This window comes from Mustela lutreola, chromosome 2 (assembly GCF_030435805.1).
Source record: "Mustela lutreola isolate mMusLut2 chromosome 2, mMusLut2.pri, whole genome shotgun sequence".
NCBI lineage: Eukaryota > Metazoa > Chordata > Mammalia > Carnivora > Mustelidae > Mustela > Mustela lutreola.
In genome coordinates this window covers 170,126,662-170,146,405 of record NC_081291.1, presented here as the reverse complement: position 1 = coordinate 170,146,405, position 19,744 = coordinate 170,126,662, and the positions used below count along the sequence as shown (strand labels likewise).

The following is a 19,744-nucleotide window of genomic DNA, read 5'->3' as shown; positions in this document are numbered from 1 at the left end:
TTGACCAAAGAAATCCCAGCTGCCAAAAATCCTTTCTTGGTCACTTGTTAGCCAGGTCAGGCTGTAAAATCATAACACAATGCACGCCTCTTCCATGGGGCACCACACGGCAGCGATTAAAAAAAAAAAAAAAAAAAAACCCCTCACTTCCATATCCAGTGGAGTTGTAGTTTATTACTATAACCCTCCCAAGTCAAAAGGACACCAGTTTCAAGCCGGGCAACTTGGTGCAGACAGGGTTTTTCCTCCGTACCCCACTCTGCTGGGCCTCCCTACCTGTCCTCTCCTACTGTCTACAGGTCCCGAACATTAGAAAATAGAAAATGTGATGATCTTTGTGTGTCTCTGTAAAATGTGTGTATGTGTGCGTGTGTTTGGGTGTAACGGGCCTTCTGTTTGGCCGCGCCGCCTGTCCGTCAGGCCGCGGGCCAATGGCAGGCTGCCTTATATAAAATGAGTGTTTTCAGTCTCTCCGGGTTGCATGTACTGTATGTGGAGCAGTGTACAGTGAAGCGGAGGCAGAGCGGCACCGCGAGCTCCTCTCGACTTTCCCATAGAGGAACCCTGACTGGCCGCTGAGGGCGAGCCACACACACGCCCTCGCGCCCGGCGAGCCCGCGAGGTAAGCGCCCCCCATCCCCAGCCCTTCCTGGGCGCTCTCCCCGCACTTTCTGTTTTCCTACTCACTTGAGAGCCGCGGGGCTGCAGCCCCAAGGACTCCGCGGCAGGAGCAGCGGCGGCGGCGGCGGCGGCAGCCGGTAGGGTGGACTTGAGGAAGACGGAGGGAACCCCGCGCGTCCGGAGCCGCCGCTGGCCGCTCCGCTCCCCGGGCACTTTCCCCCTCCGCCAAAACTTTGGGTCGGGAGAGGTCGGGGGCGAGGGTCGCGGCGGCCGCGCCGGCGGGGGGCGGGGGGCGCGGAGGCAGTGCCCTGCGGGCGGGAGGCTGGGGGCCGGGCTGGGGAGTAGTAGGCCAGCCGGTGCCAGGCTGCGTTTGCAACCAGCACCTCTCGGCACACAGGCTGCGCCGCCCGAGAGGGGCACGGGAGCCGGGGCGCGGGCAGGAGCAACCCGAGGAAAACAACAACAGAGCCAGCCCTCACGCCGGCGGGCGGCTCGTGGCCGCCCGGGGAGCCCCAAACTTCATCTCGGCGAAAGTACGTGGATCCCAGCCTGGTCTCGGCTGCCGGGGAGGTGGGGCCTGGGGAGCCGGGGCAGGGGAGGAAGGTACGGGGAGGCAGCCCTCCGTGGATTTATTGAACGTTTCGTGTGCGTCGGTGACCGGGAACAGCAGCCCAGTTGCTCGTTCATCTGGAGAGTTGGGATTTGGGTGTTCCGGCCCCGCAGATCGGTGCCCTCTCACCCCCCACCCCTAACCAAATGCGCGGCGAGTAGAGAAAGTGCTGTTTTAGTGCCAGAGTAGCCGGGAGGAAGAATAGGGGGAGAGGGGGAAGAGGGCGAGGGAGAAGGGGAGAGAGAAGAGGGAGGGAAAGCGGGGGGGGGGGGGGGAGAGGAGAGAACGGGAGAACGGGAGGGAAGAGAGGAGGGGGAAGAGGAGGAGGGAGGCTGTGTCAGGATTTTGCTTGAATGTGGGATTATGTTGTGTCAATAAGTTTAAGGTGGAGAGAGCGAGGCTGGGGGTGGTGGTGGAGGGGAGGAGGAAGGCCTTGGCTGTTTAAAGTCTTATTTCTGAAGGTAAGTTATGGCATTGCATGGTCGCGATGACAGAAAACTTGCAGATCCTTTATCCGGGGATGGGGTCGATGCCTCTAGAAAGAGCTCCCCAGCCCTCTTAAGCCACACTCGTGTTACACTGTTATTTGCTGCGATCCGGGTCGCTAGTAAATTACAGAAATCAGACTCGAGGTTTCTTTTCCTCCTCCACCTCGTCTCGCTCGCTCACCCTCAGAAATTTATTATTATTTTTTAAAATTTCTTGGTATTGTATGAAACTTAACGTAACTGAGACCAAACCCGAGTCCTGTAATTCACAAGGACCCTAAATCCAAGAATCTGGAACACGTTTACGTGTGAAATATCCGCGATCATTTCTGCTAAATGAGGAAGGTAAAACGAAACGATGCAAAAAGCTAAGACACAACATGTACGACAGAGGGGGGGGGGGAGAGGGAGAGACGGAGAGAGAAGCTATTTTTTGCTTTCCTTTCTGTAGAAAGGAAAATAAAGCGTGCATTCCCCTTCCCTCCCGGTGTGTAGGGTCTAGTCAATATTTTAACTGTCTGAGGACAAATTAGTCCAGGTGGATCTTGTTGAAAAGTTTTCGCGAGGTGGGGTGGAGGTGGGGGCGGTACGAAGGGGAAGGTGGGTGGAGGTTGTGGGGGATGGGGACGGAGCGAGCTCTGCCACTGCTAATGGTCATTGGCCTGGGGCTTTGAAACCATTGCCTGTCCTGCTAATGACACGTCCAGTTCTCCTCTCCAGGCCGCCGACGCCGGGCTGGCGGAGACTGGGGTACTTTACCCACGCGGGGAGGGGCCTTCTTCGCCATCCCCTGGGGCTGCCCACTCGCGGCGTGGGGGCCCCACGCGCGCCCCCTCTCCTGCGCGCCGCCGCCACCTCTGCTCGCGCGACTTTTGTAGCCAGCCCGCGGCAAGGGGGCGCGGGGGGTCCCCGGCGCGGACGTCCCCGCGCGGCCACCCTGCGCCGGGCCCCACGCGCGCCGCGCCGCACGGTCCAGGCTCGGAATGGCAGCGCCCGGCGGGGCGGCGGTGCCTCCCCGGGGGGCAGCGGAGGCAGCGGCGGTGGCGGCAGGATCTTCGCCGGGGCCCGCGGGAGGAGGAGGAGGAGAGGGAGGAGGAGGAGGGGAAGGAGGAGGAAGAGGAGGAGAGGGAGGCGTTTTCTGCCCAGACCGCCGCCAGTTCGAGCGGGCACGGGGACGGGGACACCCCACTCGTTGCTCCTCCGTTATGGAAAGGTGTTTAGCAGACTTTTACGCCCGGAGTGTGGGATTTGTACTTCATTTTTCTCTCCCCCCTCTTCCCCAAAGCAAGATGGACTCTATTCCCTTTCTCTTTCTCCCTGTGCCTCTGCCTCTGTCTTGTCAGCCTTTAAGATCGACATTTTGTACTAAGATGCAAACTTGATGGTGACCAGCAACAAAGGCGGGGTGGGATCCCTCGTTCCCTTCCTCCCTCTCGGTTTCCTAGCTCCCCCCACCCCGACCTCGGAGATCTGGTGGCCCTGCACTTGCCGCGGGGGGCTCTGGCGAATGTGTTTCCCGGCTCGGTTCCGATCTCCAATCTGGGGATTGTGACTGGGGCCGGGTGTTTGGGCGACGGCTCTGGCCGCCCCGGGTCTGCAGGGCTGAGAGGGCTGCGCTACCTGGACCGGCTGCCGTCACCGTGCTACCTCCGGCCGGCTCCAGAGCACCGTGAGGGCTCGGGCTGCCTATCGATTGCTATGATTTGGCTACTAGTTTATTTGTCCTGGGGGTGGCGATCATTTGGTGCAAGTTGATGAATGATCGCGGTTTGGGTTTTGGGTTTGCAGAAAAGGATCAACTTTCAGCTTTGTACATACGGGGAGTAGGGAGTGAGGGTGCTGGGGACACCCTGGAATGCCAACTGGGCAACCCTCAGCCTCTGCTCTCTGAATACAGAGAGCTTCTTTGCTTTTATTGCTTCACAGTTAGCGCGTGGGGGTGGGAAGTAGAGAGAGGGGAGGGATTGGATGGGAGCTGGACTCCTGGGTTTTGAGGACCTTCCTTCATAGGTGTTGCAGGAGTGGGGGCTCTACTGTAAAGCTCTACCATACTGATGATGTACCTTTATTTGATACTTTATAGGTCACTATCATATGACAAAAGGCTTTGCCGCAGTTCATCTTCCTCCCCCTGTACTTTCCATTTGCCTTCCTGGGTAAGTATGCAAACTCTTTCTACAGGGAAGCTAGATGGCTATTAGTAATGGCCTAAGGGTCCTTACTGTTCACAGGAAAAGACACTTTATTGGGGTTACAGCACCCCGGAAATCTTGTCCTACTGAGTTTCCTACAGAAGTCAGTTTATGATTCTGAGTATTTAGAATTCAGTTGCTGTTATTATTATTTTAAGGTAGTTTAAATGTTTATTTCACGTATATCTGCCAAGTGTCACTTTCAAATAGTCATTTTAATTGATAATGAAATTTTACAGAGTCAATGCCTAGGAAATTTAATACCAGATAATATTGTGGAACGATTGTAGCCTATGAGTGGAGAGAATTATTAAAAACCCAAGGAAGCATTGTGCAGAATGCCTCTCTAATTATAGTGACTGACATTTGCTTACTCTTTCTTAGGTGCTCTGTCTTGGGTAACTTGTGCTCTTTGTGACAGTTATTTTTGTGGTGGAGAAGGGTAGACTGGACAGTGTTGTAAATCTAGTATTTAGTGGATCAGCTTGATATAAAAAGCAACTAACTATTTCCAAGTTAATCATAATTTCCTTCAAGATTTATGTTTGGAGAAATTGGGTATATTTTAATAGCCATTATCTGCAATAAACAGTGATTCTGAAATCACTTAAGTGCTTTTTTCACATGTATGTCCCCATATGGAAAAATTGGTGAAATAATATGTGGGACAGCAAGTGCCTGAAAAGTTAGTTTTTGAGAAGTAATGGTCTAGGTGAGAGTTGATAGAACTTTTGAAAGCAGCAGGGTGAGCCAAATTGCAGAAAAACAGCTTACAATTTGCCCCCCTCCATTGTAAGGAACACCTCACATATTCCAGGGTGCTAAGTTAAGAAAACTACTTGTACTAAATGTGTAAATCAGTTGTGGTACTTGAAAATATTACCATAGTGAAGATGGAGTTTGTATTTTGTGAATGAAAATAGACTTGAACTCCGTTTTCCATAAAAGAAAAAGGAAAGAGATTTTAATCTGTTTTGTTGCCTGACTTGCTGGGATATTATATATTATACATGTTACTAAAAGGTTTTCTTAGTATTGAGAGCAACTGAGGACCAGGCCTTTTTCTGGTAGTTTCCTTATAGTGGCAAAGCTTACTTTGACATTGCCGAGAACCTTAGGTGATTTTAAGTTCTGTGTCCAACATCTTTCATGGAAAGTAAATACCACATTATTTTAGATAGTTAGAAGAACTTTTTAATATGTCACATACATAATAGTCTGATTACAACAGTCAGAATGAGATATAAGACGAATTTAGTGCACACCAAAATATGTGGATTTCAGTGTCTTTAGTTTTTTTTTTTAGGCTTGTTTGCAAGAGAAGTTTTTCATTTTTGAACATATGGCGAGAGTATTCAAAATGCATTCCTGATTTACTAAAGAACACCACATTTATACATGTGAGGCATACTATTTTGTTCACTAGAGCAAACTTTTAATATTAGTTCTTTCCCCGTGGAAATATATTTGACCAATTCACAATTTAAAATGGGAGTCAGTAATTTCCAGAATAAAAGCGATCTGATGAGCTCTTGCATTTCTTTGAGATATCAAACAACTGGTTCATTAAAACAATATTTTCAAGAACAGTCTTGGTCTTTGAAGTTAGAGTAGTTTTTGTAGTGTAAAACTTGTAGTAGTGATCTAAAAGAAGTCACCCTGACAGTGAATTACCAGTTATTTGCATCTAAAACATATTTATTTGATTTGAAGCTTAATTATCAAAATAAGAATTTAGATAGAGGTTTTGCTTCTATCTTGCCAAGAGTTTCCAAACTTCCCATTTTATTATTCTGCATATCTCTATTAAGTTCTGAAACTGAAGTCTTAATTTGCATTTCACATTTAATGCTAGCTGTTGAAAAGAGGAGCTTCATAAATGTGTTTCCTACTCAGTGCTACATTTTTTGGAGCTACTGTGGCTGGTTTAGAGAATCTTCTGCTAGAGACGTAAATATTTACAAAAATTTGCAATTTTGACACCTTCCCGCCTTTTTAAAAAATTCATCTTGATCTTCTTATCTAACTTTAAAAAAAAAATTTCTGGATTTAGGAGTTTGTGAGATAGCTCTGTCTTAAACATACATATAGGTCTGCTTACAACATGAAAAGTATATGCCACTTTTGACCTTACAGATCTATCTTTAATCTTAATCCATTGAAACAGGAGATTTGTTTAGATATTGAATTGAGAACACAGCTTTGAGGAGAAGCTAGGGTGAACACGTAGTTATGGTTTGCTTATGCTGTAAGTAAGTATGTAATTGATAAGGCTTTTTGTATGTAGTTTAAAAAAGAAAGTGTAAAGTCATTTTTCAGTAAAATGACAAACATAATTTCTAATTAATCATCATCAGTCAAAATATTAAAAGTTTACATTTTCCTACATTTCACAGAGCATGGGTAAAGCAAGGGCCATATTTTTAATTATATCTTACCAGGAATATCAACTACTTTTATATTAGGAATCTTTTATAGAAGTAATAAAGACTTCACAGTTTGACCTGACTAAAAAAGACTTTGAAAATAGCCTGGCTGTTCATGCTGTACTAAAGGAAATCCTTGAAATTATTGGTGTCTTATAAAAGTGCAGAAATGTTTAAAATTGTGATATTTAAATGTTCTAGGTTACTAAATTTAGGCAATTAATTGTGGCATATTGCATCACCACCAGTGTGGGATACCTGTATTTTGAGACTTAATCTTAAACAGTGCTTAACTTAAGAAGTAGAAGACACTTTTCTTGAGCTTGTAGTTCGAAGTCCACCTCGTCTTTTAACATTTCACCACTGAGAGCACCTTTTAAAATAGGCCTGAGTGATATCTTCTTTATATTTTTAGTCAACTTCCTTCCTCTCACTATGAAATGAAAACAGACCCGAATTACAAAAACATTGTAATTTCACTGCTTGGTTTTTATCACATGCCTCAGGTAAATTGGATACAGGTGGTCCTCAGGCTATCCTTTGAGAAACACTGCTCTGAAGGTAGTAAGGACTAAGGCTAAAGATTGAGGGTCTTCCAGCTAGAAGACTTGGTGACTATAATTCAGTCAGTGGGTTTGTACTACCTCAAGGGCAGTTATCACAGACTGTGTCGAATTATAGAGATTTCTGTATATTGAGTAATACCTGAGGAAAGCACTTTCTGAGTACATCTTCTCTTAACATTCATCTTTGTTCATATTATCCCTTAGAAGGCAATTACAGTTTCTTGAAATGCTAGTACATCATTTTAAAACTGTAAAGATACATGCAGAAAATCCTCATGTATTAATGGAGATTGTTTTCATTTTTTTTTCTTTCAAAGAAAAAGATGAGATGAGAACTGGAATAAGTACCAGTTGCAAAATGGAAATGCAAAAGCAGACAAGCCAATAGCGAATTCTATCTAAAAGTATATAGAGAGAGGGGCGCCTGGGTTGGCTCAGTCGTTAAGTGGCTGCCTTCTGCTCTGGTCATCATCCCAGGGTCCTGGGATAGAGCCCCACATTGGGCTCCCTGCTCCGCAGATCTTTAAAAAACAAATAAATAAAAGTGTATTTAAGTACAAAGAAGATGAAAGACGAAGGGAATGAAAGACTTAGAGCCTTGAATATAGACCAGGAAGCATTGAACACACCTAGCAATATATAAACTTAGTAAGTTAAGAGATGTATGTCAGTTCAAAGATCTAGATAGTGAAATAACTATAGCTCGTGAGGAGGTTGTGTAGAGTAAAAAGCCAAAAATAAGAATGAGTTGGAGTTTCTGAAATCTTAGGAAAATAAATACTGTAAACTGTTGATTGAGTAATTGAACCATTAGTTAAACATGGCACTCAGGGGAAAAGATCAGGGGATAAAACAGAAGTTCTTGGAATGGAATGCTGAGATCCAAAAATGGACATTAAATGTTGGTTTTTTTTGGTAAAGGGAATAATTACCTGAAACATGGATAACTTATTTATTATAAAGGAGAGATAAGAATGAGGATAAAAATTGTTTAAAGCAGCTGTATTAAATGTTTCTGACTGAGATGTATGGTAATGTCTTTTGTATCCGAATCCATATATAAAAACTGAAACAAAAGTTTGGCTGAAACAGTACTGAGAGTAATGCCCTCTGGTATTTTTCTGTTCCTATCTATCTTTATAAATCTAATATATTTCAAACTCTTTTATTTAAAAAACACAGTGTTACTCACTAAATTGTTTGATCTTAGGACTTAAGAGTTTGAAAAACACCAACCTGGAGGACTTGTTAAAAGTTGGAGCCCCCCAGGGATGCCTGGCTGGCTCTGTTGGTGCAGTGTGTGACTCTTGATCTCAGGGTGGTAGGTTTGAGACCCACGTTGGGTGTAGAGATTACTTAAAAATAAAATTTAAAAAAATGAAGCTCTCCAGGTCCCACATCCAGATAAGCTGATTCACTGTGACTAAGGTGGGGCCCAGGAATCTGTATTTTACCTGGTGCTTCAGTGGTTCTGAAGCAGGTGCAAGGTACTGTGACACACTTTGAGAAACTCTGCTGTAGGGGACAGATAGTGAAAGAGTGAACAGGAGTCCTGCACTGGATGTGGGGTTCACGTTCTTTGACAAGGTGTCTTCCAGCTTCAGCATTCTGTGGCTGTATTTCAGTCAGCATGTTGGCTGTTACCTCAGTATGACAAGAGCTCTTGTCACCCTCTGTTGAGAGTAGCAGGTGTAGTACAAGGAACAGAGGCTTAGAAGCCAAAGATCCCTGGATTCCAGTACCATTGCCCCTCTTGCTTACTGACAGAGGGACTTTAAGCATGTCACTTCAAAATAAACTTACTTTGTTATGTGCAAAAAGGTGTATAATATTTACTATGCAACAGAACGAGAATTAACAAGACAGTGCTGTCTGTAATGACCCTTAACCATATCTGTGTTCTTATAGTTCTGTCTCTTCTCATTCTAAGTCCCAGTAAGTTTGAAGTTTTTTGAAGCTGTGCCTTTTAATTTTTTTAAAATATCTTTTTTTTTTTTTTTAATACTCTACCCCCATCCCCATCGTGGGGCTCAAACTCATGATCCCAAGATCAAGAATTGCATGTTCTGCTAGCCTTTTAATTTTTGTTTCCTCTACAGTGCAGTTGGCCCTTGAACAACACAGGGGTTGGGGTGCCAACCCCACCCATGCAGTCAAAAATCTTCGTAGACCTTCTGACTCCCCAAGAACTCAACTACTAATAACCTACTGTTGACTGCAAGTCTTACTGATAATGTAAACAGCCACATATTTTGTGTGTTATATGTATTGTAAACTGTTTTAAAATAAAGTAAGGTAGAGAAAAGAAAATGTTACTGGAAAAATCATAAGAAAGAGAAAATACATTTTAGTGTAGTACTGTAAATATCCATGTGTAAGGGGACTGGCACAATTCCATGTTGTTCATGGGCCGACTAACTACCCTGGTATCATGAAACATTGGTGCATTTTTAACTGAATGTGAGGTGTTCGGTAAGCACTTTATTGGTGACAAAGGAAATAGGAAGAATAAGCGGGATAAGCAATGAAAGGATAAAAGTGATAAATAACTGAGGCATGTCATAGTTAAGTATGGTGCCCCTTCAGATTTGGGGAATGATTTCTGTACTTCTTATACAGACAGTATAGGACAGGAGAATAGCTGTTTTCATATTTCAGAGTGGTTAGTTGTTGGCACTGGGCATTCTCTCTGGTGACTTTGGTCCATCTTGGAATGTCTTAGAGCATCTGTTCTCAGACTTTGTTCTGCTAAGACACACACGGAACTGATGTTTACACAGAGGGCATTATAATTTCCCTGATTATAGACATAGATGAATTATGTGGTGAGTTTATAGGTAGTTCACAGTGTGATAAAGCCACTTCTTTCCCTATCAAGAAAATATATCAGCATATAAGTGAGAGTGATGCTATCATAATGAAAATTTTGAATACACCCATATATAAACATGTAAAATTCTTCATAAACTGTGGTACTTTGTTGGTAACTAATTACTTGGGAATACCTCATAACCATTAAAATTTACCCTTGTGTCAAGGCATGAAGATTGAGAAGCGTTACATCCGGAGTTCGTAACAAATTACATGGCACAGAATAGCCACTTCAAAATAAAAAGGAGGGACAAGCTGAGGAGGAGATGAATGGGAAATACAGCAAATCTCTGAAATCTCAAACAATGTGAAAACCAAAAGCTAGGGAAAATGCAACATGTGTTCAAATGCAAAGGAAGTACAAAAGACTACGTATCAGTGTTCTCAGACATTCTTGTTTTACTCAAATACTCCTTCCTTCTAACACAGACATTTATTTTTAAGTAGTCTCAACATTTATTTAGTTCATTTGAATAAACTAAAGTCAGGTAACTTGTGTTTCCTCTTTTTTCTTTTTTTGAAAGATTTTGTTTATTTATTAGAGGGAGCGTGCACATGGCAATAGAGCCAGCTGGAGCTGGGATGGGGGGGCGTTGGGAGGGGCAGAGGGAGAACCAGACTTCCTGCTGAGCAGGGAGCCAGACCTGGGACTCCACGTGGTGCTCTCCCAGGACCTTGAGTTTGTGACCTGAGCCCAAGGCAAACGCTTAACCAACTGAGCCACCCAGGCGCCCCACAATTTTTAAGGTTATATTTGCCAGGAATATCTTTTTTTACTTGGCTAAATTTTAATTTACCTTTTTCATCTCCAGTGAATTAATAAGCTCTGTATATTTTGAAAATGTCTTTATGCTTTGATGAGTAGTGGTATTGGATTTACATTCCTAACCCTTTATCTTAAAAATCTCTGAAAAACTAAGTTTTGTTGTTGTTTTTTTCCTCCAGAAGTCTGGCATCAAAGTTCATTTGGTGGCAGAACCTGACCCAAACTGTCATGAGCTTGTTTAAAGTAGTTTTAAAGCCCGCTTAGAGAGAATATTCACATATTTTGCTGTAGAGATAGTAATATATGAGGCTGTGAGGTACTATCCTAGATCTAGTTAGGAATGTTACGTAATATATGCTGTATGCTCCCTCTGACCTCTAAGACTCACAAAAATCTGAAGCATACCTGGACCTAAGGGTTTCAGATAAGGGTCTGTGATCCTGTTGTATTAACTTTCTTAGTCCACACAGTGAAATTGTCTGGTATTTCTACCCATTTAACTCATTTTGCTGATTTTGATCACTGATCATCTGAATATGTTGAGTTCCTTTCAAGCTGGTGAATCACGTAAGATATCCTAACAAGGTATCTTGTTATGTATTAACTCAAGCTGTCTTTTGAAACTCCATGCCTTCAGTTATGAGGGTAGAATGCATCAGGGGTTAATAAAGTGAGGTAAGCAAAATGGTAGCTAACATTTGTATCTCCTAAGTTGAGCAGTGAAAGGTTCCTAGGTAAGGAAAGATTTACACAACACACACACACTCCATCCCACCCTGCCCAAGTTCCTTGAAACTCCTATACCGTTTTGACGTTGTTGATTCCTTTTTAGGTTTTGATGTAGTTGTTAGTTTTTTAAATTTTTAAAAAGATTTTATTTATTTATTTGAGAGAGGGAGTGAGCAAGAGCAACAGAGAGAGAGAAAAAGAGAGAGCATGCGCCTACAAAAAAGTGTGCGTGAGGGGTAGAGGGAGAGGGAGGAGCAGACTCCCCATGGAGCTGGAATCCTTTACAGGACCCTGAGACCATGACCTGAGCCCAAGGCAGATGCTTAACTAACCAAGCCACCCAGGCTCCCCTGTGGTTCATTTATTAAACAAACACATATATTGAAATCTGTATGTGAAACTTCTACCCTGTTTCTGAAATAATAGTGAACAGAATTTAGGGTACTTTCATTATGGTTTACTGTTAGGACTGAGTTTCGAGAAGGTTATGTTTCCTTTGTTATATTGCCACTTGCATATTTCTGTCAGAAAAGTAAAAATAGAAAGTGTTTTCTGCAAATTTCATTTACTCTAAGGTGAAAATGTTTTGGTTGTATTGCTGTAGGAGAGGTTCTAGATACCTTTATTGTCAATGATTATGAAGTGATTTTTTGTAAGTCATTTGTATGCCCATCATCGGGCTTGAACTCACAACCCCAAGATCAAGAGTCACATGATCTACCAGCTGAGCCAGCCAGGAGCCATACTTTTAATTTCCTATAAAGTCACTGTAGAAACACTTATTTGTGGAGCATAACAAAAAGTATGGAGGACATGGGGAGGTGAATCATGAGAGACTGGACTCTGTTCTGAGGGGTTTGAAGTGGCGGGGGGGTGGGAGGTCGGGGTACCGGGTGGTGGGTATTATAGAGGGCATGGATTGCATGGAGCACTGGGTGTGGTGAAAAAATGATAGTTATGCTGAAAATAAATAAATGAAAAAAAATACTAAAAAAAAATCACTGTAGAAAAAACATAATGTATGATGTGAAGAAGAGTACATAATGGCACACTAGGAGTAAACTTAATAGCTATTTCTGATCTATTGTTATGGTAAGACTTAAATGTGTCTTCATATAGATGGAAATGGTTAATGGCTAAAGAGTTTTTCTTTAGTTACTTACTGATACAACTATATAGTTTGGTGTAGGAAAGGCACAGATTGAGTAATTTAGAGGGAGTCTTGTTAACAATGCTGATTCTTTTAATCTTAAAAAGTGCTGAGTTGTTTTTCAGCTTTTGGTGCACCTCTCAAAACTCAGCCAAGTGTAGAATTCTCATTGACTGCAAAGGGAATGTGGGAGAACATGGAACAAAATGAGAAATTAATTCTCTATATCCAGCTGTCAAATTCTGATTGTCTTTTGAATTACTGAAGTTATGTATTTTTTCTTTCTGGTCCCCTCTTCCTTCTCTTTCCTATTCTTTCTTTCTTTTCTTCCCTCCCTTCTCTTCCTTTCTCCCCTCCAAGTACTAACCAGGCCTCAGCCCTGCTTAGCTTTCAAGATAGTGGACTTTTCTCTCCTTTTTGCTGTCCTCTCTGAGGTCTAATTGTCTATTTTTTTTCTCTCACCTTTTATTGTATTGGCTTATTTGTGATCTGTGATACAGCCTATAAATATTTGAGAATAAGTATGGAATTGATTTTTTTTCTTTTTTACCATTATTTGATTTTAAAAGATTACTTTTATAGTTTTGAGTCATTTTAGTAATTATCACTGGCTATATAATAAAGTTGTTAACATACAAGTTTGAGACTTACACGGTTCCCTACATGTAAGTGTCAGTCAGTTCGGGAGGGATTATGAGGAACCTTTAACAAGGCTATGGGAAGCAAAGTAAACTCCAGTCATTTTGTGTTTTAGGGTGATAGGGTGATAGGGTGGCTACACAGGTTCATTTATATTTAAGGGAAAGTTGAAAGCAGATTTTAAAAGAGTTTCCCACATACTGTTTTACCTTGTTGGGAAGGAGAGAAGATAATTTGTACTGAGGGCATCCATAGGAAGCTTAAGTTTGACTTTTACTACTTTATTTTTCACAACAACTTTTTGATGAGAGGTAACTCTATTTTAGTGACAGAGAAACTAAGTGTCAAGTTAAGTAACTTGTCTGAGTTCACACAGGTAGCAAGAGATCCTGCCAGGCTCAGGAGGCCTGTCTGCAGTACTCCAGTCTCCTGGGCTTTTTCTGTATTTCCTTGCCTTCAGGGCCACATTCCAAGAGGTTAGAACTGGAAAGTGTGGGGCAGCTTTCGGCCAAGAATCCCTCCCAATTTTTCTTTCTCCCCAAAGAGAAATCTTCATTTTGAAGTGATAGGATTGGAACGCTACTTTCTGTCATTTAAGGGGGGTAGATGAGAAACTCTGAACTGGGGCCTGTTGTCAGTTTTCATCAGCAAGGTTACAATCGAAGACTTAAACTGGCCCGAAACTTAGGTTTAAATTGACATTTAGTGAACTTTCTTTCTAGTTGGTGTATCTGCTACAGAAATGTCTAATAACAAGTTGTTTTTACTGTTTATTATTTCCTCTGGTATATCAGTAGAAATCGTTTGTTCTTTCATGAGGAGCTGAGCCTTTCTTTCTACCTACCCACCCACCCTTCCATCCTTCTTTCCTTCCTTTCTCTCTCTCTCTTTCTTTCTCATCTTTTAAAGGTTTTATTTATTTATCTGACACACAGAGAGAGAAATCACAAGTAGGCAGAGAGAGAAGGGGAGGCAGGCTCTCCACCGAGCAAAGAACCCGATGCGGGACTCGATCCCAGGACCCCGAGATCATGACCTGAGCTGAAGGCAGAGGCTTAACCCACTGAGCCACGCAGGTGCCCTCTTTCTCAACTTTTAAAGATTTTTATTTGGGACGCCTGGATGGCTCACCCCTTAAGTGTCTGCTTTCGGCTCAGGTCATGATCCTGGGTCCTTGGATCAAGCCTGGCATCAGGCTCCCTGCTTGGCGGGAAGCCTGCTTCTCCCTCTGCCATTCCCCCTGCTTGTGTTCCCTCTCTGGCTGTGTCTCTCTCCATCAAGTAAATAAAAAATAAACAAAACCTTAAAAAAAATTAAAGATTTTATTTATTAGAGAGAGAGAGCATGAGCAGGCTGAAGGGCAGAGGGAGACACAGACTCCCTGCTGAGTGGGGAGCCCAGTGAGGGGCTTCATCCCAGGACTCTGGGATCATGTCCTGAGCCAAAGGCAGATGCTTACCTGACTGAGTCACCCAGGTGGCATAGGAAGTTAAGTTTTTCAGGCTGAATATTCTCTAACGTTTTTAATCTGGTACTTTCTTTTTTTAAAGCAAATTTATAGACTGTATATAGCTATATATATAATATATATATATATTATATATATCATATATATCTTATATACTTTTTTTGTTTTTGAAGCATAGTTGACATGATACTGTATTAGTTTCAGATGTACAACATCATGATTTGACAATTCTGTGCATTACTCAGTGCTCACCACAGTTAAGTGTAGTCACCATATGTCACTGTACAATGTTGTTATAGTATTATTGACTATATTTCCTATGCTATACTTTTCATTTTGGTGACTTACTTTATAACTGGAAGTTTTTACCTGTTAAGCTCCTTTACCTATATAGTCCGTTTTCCCATTCCCCTCTAATCTGGTAACCACCAGGTTGTTCTCTGTATTTAAGAGTCTGGTTTTTCTTTACCTTTTCTTTTTTTATGATTTTATTTATTTATTTGACAGAGAGATAGAGAGCACAAGTAGGCAGAGGGGGAGGGAGAAGCAGGCTTCCGCTCAGCGGGGAGCCCAATGCGGGACTCAGTCACAGGACACTGAGATCACGACCTCAGCCAAAGGCAGCCACTTAACCAACTAAGCCACCCAGGTGCCTGAAGAGTCTGGCTTTTCATTTATTCATTTGTTTTGTTTTGTTTTAAAAATTCCACATACAAGTAAAATCATACGGTATTTCTCTTTCTCTATCTGACTTATTTCACTTAGCATAATACCTTTTAGGTCCATTCATATTGTTGCAAATGGCAAGATCGTACTCTTTTTCATGGTCATTATTCAGTGGCGTCCGCAGTGGTGGGGATTGGGGGTGAGGATGTGTGTGACATTTTCTTTATCCCTTCATCTAACAATGGACATTTGGGTTGCTTCCATATCTTGACTATTGTAAATAATGCTGCAGTGAACTTAGGGGTGCATATATCTTTTTGAATTAGTGTTTTCATTTTCTAGGTAAATACCCAATAGTGGAATTACTGGATCATACGGTATTAATATTTTTAATTTTTTTGAGAAACCTTCATACTGTTTTCCACAGTGGCTGCACCAGTTTACACTCCCACCAACAGTGTAGAAGGGTTCCTTTTTCTTCACAACCTCACCAGTACTTGTTATTTTAAATCTTTTTGATAATAGCCATCCTGACTGGTGTAACACTCCCAAACTTTTTGATACTTAATGGGTGAATATATTTTACTGAAGGAATTTACCGATACAACATGGATAGAGTTATAAAATAGTTTTCTGACAGTTGCTTTGAAAATAAGTCCCATATGAGAAGAAAAATTAAGCATATTCATGAACTTCATTTCAGAGTATCTGATGACCAAAACATGAATTAGATACAGGATTAGGCAAAAGTTACTATTTTTACATATTAAATAATTTGGTTTAAGTGTTGGTGAGATTCAGGTAGCCAGACTGAGTATCCATTTAATTCAGTGTCCACGGACTGAGTTCCTGTGGGGTGTTGATGCTGACTTAAATTTCGAGGCTAAAGAGTTGAATGTGGAATAGCCCTGGTCCTTAAAGCAGATGTGGTATGTTGGCTGGAAAAGTCCAGTAGATATAAATATCATAGAAGTTATTCTGTGCTAATTGTACTAACAGCATGGCATACAGAAGTACTGGAGTAAATACTCTGAAAAACTGGCAAATTCCAACATACGAGTGGGGCATTGAAATACAGGTGGAGTTTCTTGCTGTTACAGTGTTTGTCCTAATTGTCTTAGAGCTTGTGAAACTAATTTGGTTCAAGCTTGTAAGCTTCATTTGGCTTTTATTTAACTATTAGTGCATCATTTTGTCTTTTGGTCTGTTTTAAAAGGGCCAAGATTTTTTTTTGTTTGTTTGTTTTTTTGTTAAAGCTTTCCGTTTCTATTAGAAATTTAAGTTCCAGTTGAGTGTTTGGACTTCCTTTTAATTTATTTTTCCTTTTTTATTTATTGCTATTAACGTCACAGGCTGTGGTGACAACAGTTTTGAAGTAAAAGGAAATGGTAGAGGATTCCACATATACCAAATCATGTTAAAAGCACCTTAAATAGAGTTAAGTTTGAACTAGACATTTAAACTAGGAGTCCAAATACATGCCAATAAAAATACTATAAACTACTATAGCTGAGACTTACTTTACTAGTTAGGAATATACTAATAAGACCCATAGCCCAGGTATTAAACACAAAGTGAGACTCTATAAAGAGATAAAAATGTGCTTCTCTATCCATGAAAGATTACAGATTAAAAATGATGCCCAGTTTTTCTGTCAGGCAGTTTTCAGATTTTCCAGTGTGTTTTTACCCTGTGTTTACAACTGCAGTTTCTCTCATGGTAAGCCATGGCCTGGAGGGTATGCGTGAGTTGGCTCTTTTGGGTTTCTTTTATGCTTAGTGGTCTGGGTCTGGTCTTTGGACTTGATCAAACCTTCAGGATAACTTCTTAATCATGAGTTTTGTGTTTATTACATGTCAGAATTGTGTGCATTTTCACCCCCCCCCCTTTTTTTTTTAAAGATTTTATTTATTTTATTTGTCAGAGAGAGAGAGAGAGGGAGAGAAGCATGCTCCCTGCTGAATAAGGAGCCCAATGCAGGACTCTATCCCAGGACCCTGGGATCATGAACTAAGCCTAAGGCAGTGGCTTAACCGACTGAGCCACCCAGGTGTCCCCATTTTCATCCATTTTTGTTTGTGGCTCTCTTTGTCATTTCAGAGTATCAACCCAGTTTCAATTAAAGCTTAGTTTCTGAAATATTCTATACAGTATTCCCAGATGCCACCCTTGGCTGCTTTCATAACAAACAAAATAAGCCAAATCATAAAGAAGAAGCTGATCTGGGGAAATATTTCTTCATCGGCTCACAACATTGATAATGAGGCTAATGTTTACATTAAAGCAGCAAAGAGGAACAGAAACACACAGAATAGTAACTTGTGAGTCTTTCTATCTTTGGGCTATTTATTTGGCATCACAGAAGTACAGCTATTTGGATCTTAATATTTGCCAGTCCTCGTGGTAATAATGAACTTCTTTGTAAGTTTTGTTATATGGATTTGCGTTCTCATCTCATTTGGTGCTGTATTTTAGTATAGTTGACCCTTGAACAACATGCGGGTTAGTGGCACTGATGCCTATGCAGACAAAAATCCAAGTATAACTTTCGACTCCCCCAAAATTTAACCTACTAATAGCTTTTGTTGACTAGAAGGCTTACCAATAACATACACCATTAATACATTATGTATATGTATTGTATACCATATTCTTACAATAAAGTAAACTAGAGAAAAGAAAATTTTAAGAAAATCATAAGGAAAATATATATGGTCCTGTCCTATAAAAATCTGTGTATAAGTGGACCTGTGCAAGTCAAACCTATGTTCGGGGGTCAGCTGTAGTCCAGAGAAATGTTCAAATTTGTTGTCAGCCCAGGGTTTTGTTTTAATAATTTTTCACGTATGGTCTTTTCATAAATCATGCAAGTCAATTTAGAAGTTTATTATAGCTTGAAATGTCTTAAGGAATGGGATCATAGGTGGGGACAGAGTTGCATGTGCGAGGACCTGATCTCACATACAGTGATGAGTTTACTACATTAGAAATTGTGATCATGAATCAGTTGTTAGGAAGCGAATTTCCTTTTCTTTTAATTTTTAAAATGTGACCGTAAATGTCATTCCTGACATCTATTTCAAATACAACCAGATGGCCTTAAAGTCTAATATATATAGGTCTTAAGAATTTGGATAACTGGAACTTCGTTAAAGGTGTTTTCCCTGAAAAGTTTTGGCTTAGTCAGTTTTTCAAAACTAGATATTTTTATTGATGAATTGTAATCTTAGAACGCTTCTTGTATATTTCTAATTGATCTTCAATTAGCAGTGGCTACTGATTTTATGTATTGAATAAGTTTTACTGTTCCCAGATCCCTTTGTTAAGTAATCAGTGATCTGTGATGTACGCATAGAGGTGCTTAAAAAGGAGTATGATACTAATCATTTTATGAAGAAAAGCGGTCTTTGGTAAAGGAAATACTCGTTCTCTGCCTTATCTGTGTGGCAGTTCTGGGTTCCATATATTCAATTGTCATTACTTTATGGAACATGTATTGAGTACCTATTATATGTAGGAATTCTGGGGTTTGTAGAATAAAAAGATAATGGCTCTGGCCCCAGGTTTTTTCTAGTATAATAATGGCATACGATGTATGCTAAATCTGGAATGACAATAAGGGTGTTCTACTATTCATGGTGCACAGGGATGGGGGAGTACAGGGCAATAGGAGATGATCAGGGAGGGGAAATTGAGATGCACCTGAATTTTGGTTGTGTAGCTTAATGTTTAGACATCCTTGCAAAATGCGTTTTTGAATCTATCAGAAAATGAGTCTAGTGGACAACCCAGGATAATCCTTGGGCCAAACAGTTCACTCCAAATGTGTCATCAAACAAGCCAGTGGCCTGTGGACTTTTAAAATGTTATTCCCCGCAGTAAAAGAATTTAAGCATATATTCTTTTTTTTTTTTTTTTTTTTTTTTTTTTTTTTTTTTTAAAGATTTTATTTATTTATTTGACAGAGAGAAATCACAAGTAGATGGAGAGGCAGGCAGAGAGAGAGAGAGGGAAGCAGGCTCCCTGCTAAGCAGAGAGCCCGATGCGGGACTCGATCCCAGGACCCTGAGATCATGACCTGAGCCGAAGGCAGCGGCTTAACCCACTGAGCCACCCAGGCGCCCCTAAGCATATATTCTTGATCTGTGGACATTTACCTTTAAATTATGTATCTACTGGGCTATTCATATATTATGTATTTAAAAATATAAATAGCTTAGAAATAAAAAACAAGACAAACTGAACATAAAAAATTCTAGTGTTTTCTTAACGTACTCCAGTGGGCTTTGTCTTGCTCATCTTTTGGAGTTCAGGAACCTCACTTTGGAGACTCTGGATTAAAATTGGGCAGTGTCACTCCAAATTTAGGTTATGTTCTGTGAGATCAAGTTCTTCTTGATTTTGCTCCCTTCTGTATCCTCAGTTCCTAGATGGTAGAGCCTAATAAAAATACTGTTAGATGAGTAGGCAGAATGAGGCTGGTTGGTAGGGATGAGGACAGTCTAGCTCATCATGAGGGATCTGGTAAAAATAGACAATTTCTGTTCATTGT

At 41.3% G+C, this 19,744-nt stretch overlaps 1 protein-coding gene across 8 annotated transcripts in view; it reads left to right on the top strand.

Moving 5' to 3' along the window:
* The first annotated feature begins 465 nt into the window (after positions 1–465).
* The window catches only part of BBX (BBX high mobility group box domain containing), a 276,694-nt gene continuing 257,415 nt past the window's right edge, over positions 466–19,744 (top strand). For 4 of the 8 annotated variants that reach the window (XM_059164248.1, XM_059164245.1, XM_059164246.1 and 1 more), the window contains exons 1-2: positions 466–622; positions 3,803–3,875. The gene's annotated coding sequence lies outside the window, so the exon portion shown is untranslated. The other 4 variants (XM_059164243.1, XM_059164242.1, XM_059164244.1 and 1 more) reach the window with 4 other exon arrangements.